The sequence below is a fragment of the Scomber japonicus genome, chromosome 16, assembly GCF_027409825.1.
Source record: "Scomber japonicus isolate fScoJap1 chromosome 16, fScoJap1.pri, whole genome shotgun sequence".
NCBI lineage: Eukaryota > Metazoa > Chordata > Actinopteri > Scombriformes > Scombridae > Scomber > Scomber japonicus.
Genome location: NC_070593.1, coordinates 16,301,172 through 16,313,227, shown reverse-complemented (window position 1 = coordinate 16,313,227; position 12,056 = coordinate 16,301,172). Strand labels below are relative to the sequence as shown.

Sequence of the window (12,056 nt, the reverse complement as noted above, 5' to 3'; positions counted from 1 at the left end):
GGATATTGCTGTATATATGACATTTCTAAGTCAGTTTATTGACTTTTTTATCAGCTTGTCAATCAACTAATTGCAAAGCACTTTGAACTACATTAGTCTGTATGAAAGGTGCTTTAAATAAAGTTTGATTGATTGATTTATGACTCTAAATACTGTCACACTACACTTTAGCACTTATAATTATTCTGCAACTGCTAGAGGCCCTTTCTCTTTTTATTTTTCAGTAGCTTTAAGGCTAGAAAAATCACACTGTCTAGCAGGATCACATATATTTATATTTGTGTGTATTTCATAACTTCATTGAAGCTATATGAAGAGTGAAATATTATTTATTCATTATAGCTGCATCATCCCGTCAAACTGAAATATTCCAGTTGCCTTGAGCATCATTCTATACACATTTCTTCAAAATGCAACCTTGGAAACTCAATGCGTACTCTGGGATGTCCACAAGAGTTTGTAATGACTCAGTGTGTCAGTGAGTTTGTAAGATCTCAGAACAACACCTCCCATCACACTTTTCCAGACATTATTTCCCAACAACTTTGTAACTTTCTGAAACTGACAATAAAAAAACATGTCAGGAAGTGTGCATAGTATGACATTTTCTCTCACCTGTTTAACTATTTCTTACATTTGTTGTGTATAAAACTGCATGCAGCACCATTCATACCTGTGAGGTGAGACTGTCAAAATGAGTAAGTTATCCCCATTTGTACAATTTACCACTTCCTGCCGCTCTTTGACAGCTGCTTTCTTTGTGTCCATTAGACACGGTATACACTGTTTTGTCTTCCCCTGACCTTCACCAGACTCCCACCATCTACAGACACTACGTAAACAAACAGATGTAGTCAGTTTTTCCAATTCTTTTTCTCTTTACTTAAAACTTCTCAAATACATCTGTGCATGTTTGAGGCCAAAATCCAGTCCAAAATCTGCAACTGGACAACGCAAAGAACTGGTGGAACAACCTTGGCAACAAAGGCTAAGAGATGGATGACCATTTGTGGCTGTGTGTGAACAATCTGATGTCAGTTTGATGGGGGAAGTAAAGGTTACATTACTTACATAGTGTTCAGAACAGGCTGATGCTGCTGTATTTTGACTCACCACACATTTTCACACTTTGACATCTAACATCACAACAGTTTATAAATGACAGAAAATCACAAAGAACATGATGAACCAAAAGTTGAAGTAGCCTAAGCAGCCGGTCAGTGCAATATATTTCACCACATAGAGTAAAGCAGAAAATAGCTGCTGGAAATGGACTGGCAGTGCTCATAAATATGAGGTTGAGTGTTTACTGTCAATTTTACCATAGAGTCTGAGAGGAAGAGTACAGCTCACTTTTGACATTAAATAGAAATGCAGTTTCAGTGTGACGATCCAGTGAAATCATTCAGGAGGCCTCATCCATTCTAACCACTTTAGCAACCTGTCATTCAACCAGTTATACAGCTGTAACAGTGTTGGTGGTAGCTGGTAGCAACAATGTGGTACACAACTAATTTACATATTCATATTCATGCAAGATAGTGTTTGTGAGGGTTAAAAACCTTTTGAGGCAGAACACTGAAAATAGAGGAACCATAACTGATCATGTCTGTTTGAAATGAACAAAAATGGGAATGTAGCATTGTTGATGATAGCCTTGCTACAAGGCAACCGTACATGTAAGAGTAGAAAGGAATGCGTTTGGTTATTAATAATGACAAATAATTATCATAAATAGTTATTAATTATTAACAAGAAATTAAAGAATAATTAATTCTAATGATTAATTTGGGGCACCACCGGAAAAACCGGAACAATAACCAAACTGATTAGCCTTAATCAAGTTTCAGGAGCATGGGGGTTAAAGATGGCGGGACTCTGCGGTCTCGTCATACAAGAACCGGATGCAGATACGGGGACCGTTTCCGCTGGACAAAATGGCGCAAGAGCACTGACTTGTGGTCAAAGCTCCCAAACACACCGGCTCAGCAGCAACACACATGTGGCGAATCAATGAGGCTAGGATGTAGCTTAGCTTGTATCCTATGCTACCTCACCCAACACCTAGGTGGTGTGGGATGTGAATGTGTGTATGTGTGTGCATGGCTAGTAACAGAGAGAGAGAAAGAAAGAAGATGGTGATTGAGAGAGAGAGAAAGCGGCAAGCTTTGTGGATACACGTGCACACAGCGGGGAGCCGTGGACACACGTGTCACCTGATACTGGCCAACAAAGCTGATGTTTCTTTCGCTCAAGATGGTGTTTCCCACAAGCAAGCTAACTTTGCTAACACAGATAGAGACGTGATTGTAAAAGAAATGCAGTCGCTGGTCTGCCCACAGATATTCGCGAGCCACAGCGGCTTTATCCGGTCTTTCCACTCGACAGGTCAGCTTAATTCCTCTACAAAACACATTAACACAAGCCCTGGTGGGCTAACAGAAACAATTCGTATCCCTATGACAATAAACTCTAAACAAAGACTCCGTCCGAGTCTCCAGCAAGTGAGGGCCAAGAGGTCCAAAGCACAAGTTTAAGCAGCAATACTAAAATAATCTAGTATTATAGCTAGCATTATACACACACTAATAACTCTGCCCAGACAACAACCTCTTACTGTCCATTAGTCTAGCGGTGTGGTAGATGGGCGAGTGGTGCGTTCAAAGTCCATCAGGCTAACGGCGCTGATTTCAGGTCTCCGTAGACAGAAAAATCTGCCAGCTCTCACGGGTATGAATCATCCACGGGCTCTTTGTGGGAATAAATCATCCACGGATTCAAAACAGGGATTAATCCAGTGTTTTCTAAAGGCGCTAGATCTTGATGGTGCAAAAGTAGATGAAAGTCGATATTCTTATGATAATTGGTGCCCAGGGACTTAAAAGATAACAGCTTAAGTGCACAAAATCAAAACAACTTAAAAGTCTTAAATTGACATGAGTGCAGAACAGCACATCATGCTGTGAAAACCTTACATTTGCTGCTCAATAGAACAAGTAGTAAGCTGTTATTTCTCAGCTTCAGCATGTAGTCCACAGACGCAGAGATGACAGTTCAGCACTACAGAGCAGATGCAGGACAGGAAGTGTAATTATCTGCTTCTACTGTTCATCTTCAAAGAGATGGGGCAAGATGCCAGACAGTCTGACTGGCAAAGAGAAAGAAGGGTAAAAAAAAGAGGAGAGCCACATATAGTGAGATAGTGAGGAGGACTGAATTCAAAAAAGATCGAAGCAAAGCGCTAGAGAGGAGTGAGGAGAGTGGAGAGAGAATCTCACACCTTACATTTCAGCGAGCAGGAGAAAAGTCAAACTTGGTAGAAATCAGAGGGGCAATTTTTCACATTCACCCTCCTTTATTTGACAGCTCCTCAGAGATACAGACGTCTGACATAGACTTTCTGAGGGAGCGGGTGAGAACAAGAGGGAAGAAAAATTAAGAGAAAGTGTGAGAGACAGTGATGGAAAGGGTGGGTGGGTGGGTGGGGGGACAAGAGTGATGGATTGAGATAGCACAGAGAGTGGAGACAGAGAGAGATTGTCATCATCATCATGAACAATGTCTCGCTGATAGAAGAGGCCTGTCGCTGTATATTTTCAAGCCAGCTGAGCAAGGAGTGAGGAGGGGTCGGTCACCCGCCTGCCCACCTGCCAGGGCCTCACTCATGCTTTTAGCATCTGCCAAACTGAAGGACGCTTGGTGCCATGTGCTTTTCAGTGAAGGAGTCTGACGTTTGTCAGTCACAGTGAGGGCTTCTGTTCTGTTCGGTCTCAGCCAAACAGGGTTTATGCCCTCCCTCCCCATCCTACACACACTCCCACCCCATGTAAACAATCCCAGTGTGTGTGATAAGTGATCGACACACCGGCTCTGTAAGCTCCACATCCACTGCAGCTGTGGGCCGGCTGACAGCTGACGCCGAGCTGTGGATCTATGCTCTCTTTCTCCTTCCTTCTCCAACAACCCTGCCTCCTCTTCTCCTATGTTTCCATGAAACAGACCTGTAATTTTCACAGCTGTGTCTTGGGCATTGTGCCAGGGTGAGTCAGGGAAAGAGAGACAGAGACAGAAGAGAGTGAGAGAGAGGGGTTAGCTAATGGCTTTTAGAGGACTACAGGCTGCAGCACGGCTTTGCTAATCCTGAGCCACTCAAGATTCACTGCTCATTCAAACCAGAGAAATATTCAAACAACTGTGCAAGATTAAGATCCAACTGCAAAACTCATTAGCATTACAAAACATACACGTGCAGAGTCCTGCAAATGTTATGGTTTGTATGGTAGCCACAAGGGATAAACTTGGTTTATTACAACACGGGTCTTATTTCTGTATTTGTGAAAAGTGTTTCCCAACCTTTTTTGGCTTGCAACTTCTTAAAATGTCTACTTGTGATGCCTCATTGCAGGTTACGGCCAGAGTGTGGACGTCCAGGAAGAAATTATTACTTTCTCATTTATCGCTTTAATCATCTGGTGACTTTGCTGGAAACCTTTTGGGTGTCCTGACCTCAAGAGTGGGTACCACTGTTTTAAGACCATTATTTCTAATTTTGTGTTCACTTAAGTAACTGCTGAGGTCTGGGAACATGCCGACAACACTACAACCAATTCCAATTAGGCAAGAGTGTGAAAACAGCTTAAAAGTCACGATCAGACAGGTTGTAAACATGCCAGATTATTTTACACTACTTTAAATGTGAGCCGGACACACCCAAAATGTCTGTAATAATCTCTCTTCATGCAGGAAAAGTATATACAGTAGGTCAAAGTTGAGCCAGGAAATGGATGTTTACGACTGACAGTATGGGTCATAATTTTACTGTCCTCCTACTGTTTTTAACAGGAGTGGAGCTAACCTGGAGGTATGTTTAAATCCTGGAAGCTTATGTTTTTTTCCTCTTGGAAGTCTTTTGAATTATGTTGCTGTTTTCCCGAATCTCAGCTAATTAACTTGTTCAATAGTATTATTATTACCAATAGAAATGATGACCAAAACTATAATAAGAAGACCAAAGTTGTAATAAAGCTGAATTATCCTTGAAAATGAAACTTGGACAAACAGCAAACAAAACCCTGTTCAATTTCACATTAGGCTGTAACATATATTTTCTAATGCCATATCATTAGCTTGGACATCTAAAGTAAGATACACTGTATTTGTATAAGTTCACTGCACCCACATCGCAATGCAAATCTTCACCAAATAAAGCCATCTGCTGTATGAAACTCTAACAGCTGAAGCAACCGAAAAAGGAAGAAAAAAGTATTAATAAGTGACAGCAATAAGTTTTTTCTTTAAAGAAAGAATAAAAGAAAGAATAAGGTGTCTTATACTGAGTGGTATTCAAACTCAGTGAGCCATCAAAGTCCCTGTTTGAACATCACTGTGTGTACTTTTCCTGCCACTTTATGAACAATAAGCCATTCATGCTGCGTGCCATGTTGTTTTCCCTTTCAGGAAATCATTCCCTAAACTAAAATACCTTTGTGTATAATTAAAGTGTAAAATGACAAGAATAAACTGTTGATATTTAAAAAGTTTTCTTGTCAAAGCAATCTCAGCACTTTCCTGTTTGTTTATATTGTATCAACACCTACAGTATTCTATATTATTCCATTGTCTGCTGTCCTTTCCACCACAGGAAGGATTTGTCTCCTTCAGGACAGCGGGGACAGTGTGTTTGGGTGACAGGAGGCACGTTCCCCCCCCGCCCTCCACCCCCTCTCAGTCTACGGCCACAACAGGACACTTCTTCAGAATTAATGGGATTATGTCCAGGATTGATATCCAGCTTTATAGCTCACGTGTGGGCAGTGCAGCTCTATTCAGCATGCTGCTATGACAGGCCTGTCTAGGTAGGCTGTGGAGAACCGACTAGACACAAATCTACCACAACCTCCAAAACTGAAGCTCTATTGTCCGCCTTTTTCTGTTCATGAGAGGCTTTACAAACGCCATTATACTGAGGAACTCACCAGGCAACTTGTATTTCATGCATCATGACCCTGATGTCATGTCAAAAGCTACAATTTCCAGTAGCCTTTCACAGCAGGAGATGATCAACTTCACACAAGGCATCCAAATACTGGAGGGCTACAGCGAATGATTTCTTTTCAGTTTATTATTGATTAATCATACTGCCTATGAAATGTCCAAAAAGATGAAAAATGTCTAACACAAGTTCCCAGAGCACAAACTGAAATCTTCAAAGTGTTTGTTTTGTCTGACCAACAAAAGAAGCATTCAGATCCTTATGTAAAAGTACAAATACCTCTGTGTACAGAAGTATTATCAGCACTGGTAAAAATCATTATGCAAACACAATGGCTCATGCTACTGTTCTATAATTAAAATATTGGGTTATTACTCCAAAAAGCAAATATTTTCATCTATTACATGATTTTAGGAAGTTCAGTTGACTGTATTTTAATGCATCATTGTTTATATGCTCATTAGAGATTTTTGAGATCTTAATCTGCATAGCAACTACAGCTGTCACTTCCATTTAGCCCAGTGGAGTTAAAAGTCAAAGATTTCTCTCTGAAATGTAGTGGAGCAGCGGTGTAACTCAGCATAAAAATGCACATGTGAAATATTCCTACCTCAAAATTTACAAAATAGGACACTTGATTAAAAGTACTACAGCTGACCAACAGTCCAAAACCAAAAGGAGAAAAATCGCAAACTTGACATCTACAGAAGCTGCAACCTGTGAGTTTTTGATCTTTTTAATATCAAAATGTACATAAGCAATTCATTGAATATCAGCATTGTTGCCGATCCCTTTTCTGTCAGCTGACTAATCGATTAGTCGAATAGTTTCAGTTCTGGATCACAAAAACAGTCACTTTAAATTTCAGCAGCACCTTTACACTGTCTCTCAATTTCCTGGCTAAATAGACGTGCTGTGGTATTTGCAGACCCTAAAAAATACTGCAGTTATTTTCCATTATATCTTTTATCCCCAGCAAACAACCTAAAAACCCTACAAACAAAAACTCCACGGCGGCGGAGTCGAGCCTCAAACTTGAGCCGCACAGAAGCTGCCTGTGTGACATTTTCTGCGATCACGAGCTGGAGTCTCAGCCGAGGCTCTTTACTCACCATTTTGGCGAGAAAAAAAGGACGACTGTACCACTTGCACAACCAGGATTTAGAAAAGTTTGCTCTTTAAAGATCACCAGGAGCAAGGATCGCGTTATTTCTGTAGCTGCCACATTATTCCAACCCCGAGCAGCCTCATCGCTCGGTCTTGTCCTGCCTGACGCTTTCAGTTTAGCCTGAAGGCGATAAAGAGTTGAAGGCTTTGTGTCTTACCTTTTTGGCAGAGTGGAGAATAACCCAGCAGAGACGATTTTAAAAGGAAGATCACTTCCACAGGGCAAGAGAGCGATGCGTCAGGTGTACGCTTCCCGCAAGTGAAGGAGGAAAACAGAGTGGAGGGCGACTCATGTTGAGTTGATCGGCTGAAGCCCTTTTTTTTCTTTACTCCAAACTGCGCTGCTCCATGCGCTACGCGTAAAAATCGCCAGTCGTTTACACTTTAAACTACAATCCTGGTTGGTAAGACGAAGTGAGGTGTGCCAAGCATTCAGCAGCGCTCCAGCAAACTACAGCTCACTTCAGCATGTTTTTACATAACAGCATCATCCGCTTTTTATGTTGACGCATCATGTAGCGAAAACATGGAGTTTCTTAAAGGGCCACGGACGCGCCGTCCACATGTCACCGTCCCCCGGCAGCCCCGCTGTGGCTGACAGATGGCTTTCACCTAGTTAATGTCTTTAAGCCATGTTCTTTTGACACTTGTATTAACCCTGGCAGCAGTGACAGAAAGAGCTGGAGCTGAATGAGGGATCGGTGGCTTATTCATGACCAAACCTGCTTTGACATGTGACTGCATGGTGCCTCCTGGAGCACTGATGCAGGGAAGAAGTTATCTCTTATATGTGATATTTTATTTTGGTTTTCAACATCAGTGGTTCTCAAAGTGTGGTCCGCGGAAAACCAGGGGTCCTTGAAAGGGTTACAACAAAAAAGGGAAATCCTTTTTTTTCACTATAATTTAATAATAATATCAAGTAACACAATGGCAGAATGTATAACTATTGTGGTCATGGGTTTCATACACTTTCTATAATAAAACACCTAAAAGCTCAATAAATTATGAAATAGGGGTGCATGGTCTAATTTGTGTCAGTTTAGGGGTCCTTGACATGGAAAAAGTTTGAAAACTACTGTTCTACCATGTTATATTCTTTACTTGAGCCTAGGATTTTGTCATATAATGCCTGAGTGAGCAATATTTTATGCTTACATTATGGCTGTCATAATGAAACTTTCCAGCCCAGATTTTCCCCCCAGTTTCAAAAACCATACTAAAACAAACGAAATGCACACAAGTGATAGGCACATCATTAATTTTCTCTGTGCACATACTCGAGACCACTGCGTCATAAATATCATCACATTGCATGATTAAACCCTAAACTAATCTCAGACAGGTGCTGATATAACACACGTTTGCATACATTAACATTTAGTCCACAGACAGAGAAAGGAAAACCAACTGCTGCAAGATCTTTATTGTGTGCTTACTTCAAAGGCGTATTCATTATCTCGAATAAATTAGCTATTATGATGCAGAAATTAAAAAAGCGCCTTTGAGTTGTGAAGCAGATTTTATACACATTTTTATCAGCCTGATTTTCCCTTTAGCTGGAACTTTATTAATCAGGAAGGACACGTGGATACCCATGGATCTTTTGACTTTCATCAAGTTTAAAACATTTGTTACCTGAGTTAGGACTTGTTACGGACTAAAAATGAAAACTGTCTTTTCACAGTAAGGAATTCATTTGCACTTCTCCCTCAATGGAGAGCGGGGCGTTTTGAGGGGTACAGAATGAAAGTATTGCTTTTCCATAAAAAAAAATATTTAGTCTGAATTAATATTTTTAAATTTTTTTGACGGGTTCGACAATGACGTTCTGACACGTTCTGTGTACATTGTACCAGCCATTTAGCGACCGGAATTGCGGGTTGCCAGGGTTGTCTGTTGTTCCGGTGCAGGCTGCAGCTACTGTAGGCTGGCACTGGGTGAAATGGAGTTAAACAAGCAGAGCCGTGTTGGACTTACTAAAACCAGCGTTTTTTGCTCTCAAGTACAACTTTTCATCACAAAACTTCGAAGGTAAAACAGAATATCTGTTAGTCGCTGTAAATAAGTGGTTGTTTACCTTTTGTATGCTGCTGGTTCACTGAGTTTTTAGCGCAATAATAGTGGTACTGTTGATCTCGCCAGGGTCTTAGCTTTCATATGAGATGCTATTTGTTTGTGTACCATGAAGTATCAAAACGGTAGCAATGGAAATGTGGAGAGTGGGTTGACTTTCTGACGCTAATCGGATTTTGATATTTGATCATTAACCTCTTAACGCACGCTGTTCCGTTCACGGGACGGGACGGATGTTAGGAGGTAGCCACACGTTCTTCTGAATGTTTTAAACACCAACCCTTAAACATATATACTCATGCCGTATATTGTTGGAAAGCTTAGATTGTTCTGATTCATTCAAGACCACTCACGACTTATATGGTTGCTCACAGCCGTAATAGTATTAGCGATTAGCTTGGCTAGCCACTCAGCTAAGTGAGAAAAGCTATAATGCCTACATACCTTCAAAGTCTTCCCTTTATCCACAACGATCATCTTATGACTCAGGACTTTCTGTACAGCTCGCCAAGTATCCATTCTTGTGAAATATGAAATACGTTTCCATAAAACCGGAATATTTTCCTCAATATGTCCATGTATTTAGTCCAACACGTAACGTAATAACACAAATAACAAATCATATACGGTCCGTTTACGTCATTTCCTGACCTGCGCGTCCATCTCAGAGTACACGTGACTAGATGTTTACGACCGTGAGCCTCTTCTGCTTCTGACGACATGCAGAGACATTGCTGCTACTCCCACTGGCGTTACAATGTAATGTACCTCGGTGGTTTCAAGTCAGTTACAGCGAGGGTATGTTCGCTTCCTGTTTTCAAAATAAAAGCAGCAACTCTATCGTTATGGTTTTCTTAATAATAAAAGGCAACGGGTGTTTTATTTTGTGAAAATGACCGGAAGTGCGTTACTCGCTACGGCTAACTTGAGTGGCTCCGAATTCGCAGGAACAAAACTTTAAGCAGATGTTATTTGGACAAATTGGCGTCACATTGTAGATCTAAAGGGCTACTTTCTCGCCTAAAAAGGTTAGACATGTGGATAAAGTGGTATATGTACAGAGTTAGAGCTAAAATAAAATCCGGCACCGGACCTGGCAACCCGACTGCTGGAATTACTTTTTGGTTGTTGCGACTACGATCTCGAACATTAGATGGCGTTGTTCTGCTCATTCTACATATTCTACCTTTAATAAGAAACTGACAGAAGGTACACAGGGTCTCCTACACCAATATGTGGGCTATAACTGTGTCTAATCACTAATTACTGAACATTAAATGATTCATTAACACCTAAGAAAACAGTGACATCCTAGAAAGTCATTAGCACTGTATGCCTTCCTGTAAAGTGGTTCCTGATGTGAAAATATATGTTTAAAAAAAACAACACACATATACAAATGAACTTCTAAACAGCCTGTATGTATTTAACTGTGGTGTTACAGTGCTTAATTACAAGAGATTCAGAAAGACAAACATATTTGATGAATTCTCTATAAATTCATTGCTGTGTGTCACAGATGCATAATCATCTCTGGACTGAACGATCATTCTTCATCATTGTGTTTTTGATGAAGAATGGGACCAGAGGCCAAATCAGGACAGGAAACTGACAGAAATACTGTATCTGAGGTCTTTTTTCTCTGCATTAAACTTGAAATCAGTCCAAAACCAAACTTGTTTAATGGTAATATAAATGTAAATACCTTGTGTAAATACCTCATGTATAGTGATCGATCTTTAATAATAATAAAGACAGGAAACAAAAATTTACCCAACAACAAACATGTCTACAAAACAAAGTATCCATGTCAATAAAAGATTATAGCAATGGCTAAAAAGGTGTAAGCTAATACCAGATTTTGTCACACCTACACTTCTCAGAAAATCAGAAAATATACCCCACTAATCATTCATATTTTGCTTGAATTTTGCATGAACTATGTGATGTTCATCCTATTCATCTGTGCGCAGACTTGCTCGTTTTACTCCGACGAACAGACCTTTGGTCACATTTTTTATATATATTATAAATTCATTATAAACTTGTTATCTAGTTGCTGATTTCTTTAATTTGTCTTTCGTGTTCTATTCTGTAGACACAACGCATTTTGTTCTTGTTGAAGGTTTGTTTGTTTGTTGTAGGGCATTTTTCCTCATTCAAATCAAGAACAGAGGATGTTGTATTGCTGTACAGATTGTAAAACTCCCTGAGGCAAATATGTGATTTATGATATTAGGCTCTACAAATAAAACTGACTTGACTTGACCATTGTCAAACACTCACCATAGCAGGAAAAGTACAAGTGAAACTGATAATATTAACAATGTCCAGGAAGCCCTACTGGAGAACCATCATGCACTCTACTAGAATTTGGAAAAACTAAATGGGATTCAGCATTGTTTATGTAAATGATTCCACCTGTGCTTTCCCTGCTTTGATGTGTCAAACTGTCTGCTGTGAAAAAGGTCTATTCTGACGTCTACATGCATTATTACACTAACATATCTCAAGGATTTAGGTTGGATTTTTGAAAGCTAAATTCTCACAAAAGTAAAAGAAAAATTTCTGTCATTTCTGTAACTTACAGATAAGGATGTTTAAATGCTTACGTATTTCCTATAAAAGGGAAAATACAGCCTGAACCAGAACCCCCACATATAGTTCTACTGTCTCCCCTCTGCCTTTTTGTCTTTTCTTAGAAACAATGACCTCTATGTCCAGCAGGTACACATAAACATGTATGTTTTCTGTTTTATATCACAGATGCATGTGGACCATATTTCAGGGCAAGCACAGTCATCTCTGATTACAGTCAAAA

General features: G+C 40.1%; 1 protein-coding gene across 1 annotated transcript in view; it reads right to left on the bottom strand.

Moving 5' to 3' along the window:
* bahd1 (bromo adjacent homology domain containing 1) overlaps positions 1–7,618 on the bottom strand; it is a 31,024-nt gene extending 23,406 nt beyond the window's left edge. The window contains exon 1 of the mRNA XM_053336318.1: positions 7,318–7,618. The gene's annotated coding sequence lies outside the window, so the exon portion shown is untranslated. The remainder of the gene's footprint in view (positions 1–7,317) is intronic.
* Between the last annotated feature and the right edge of the window lie 4,438 nt (positions 7,619–12,056).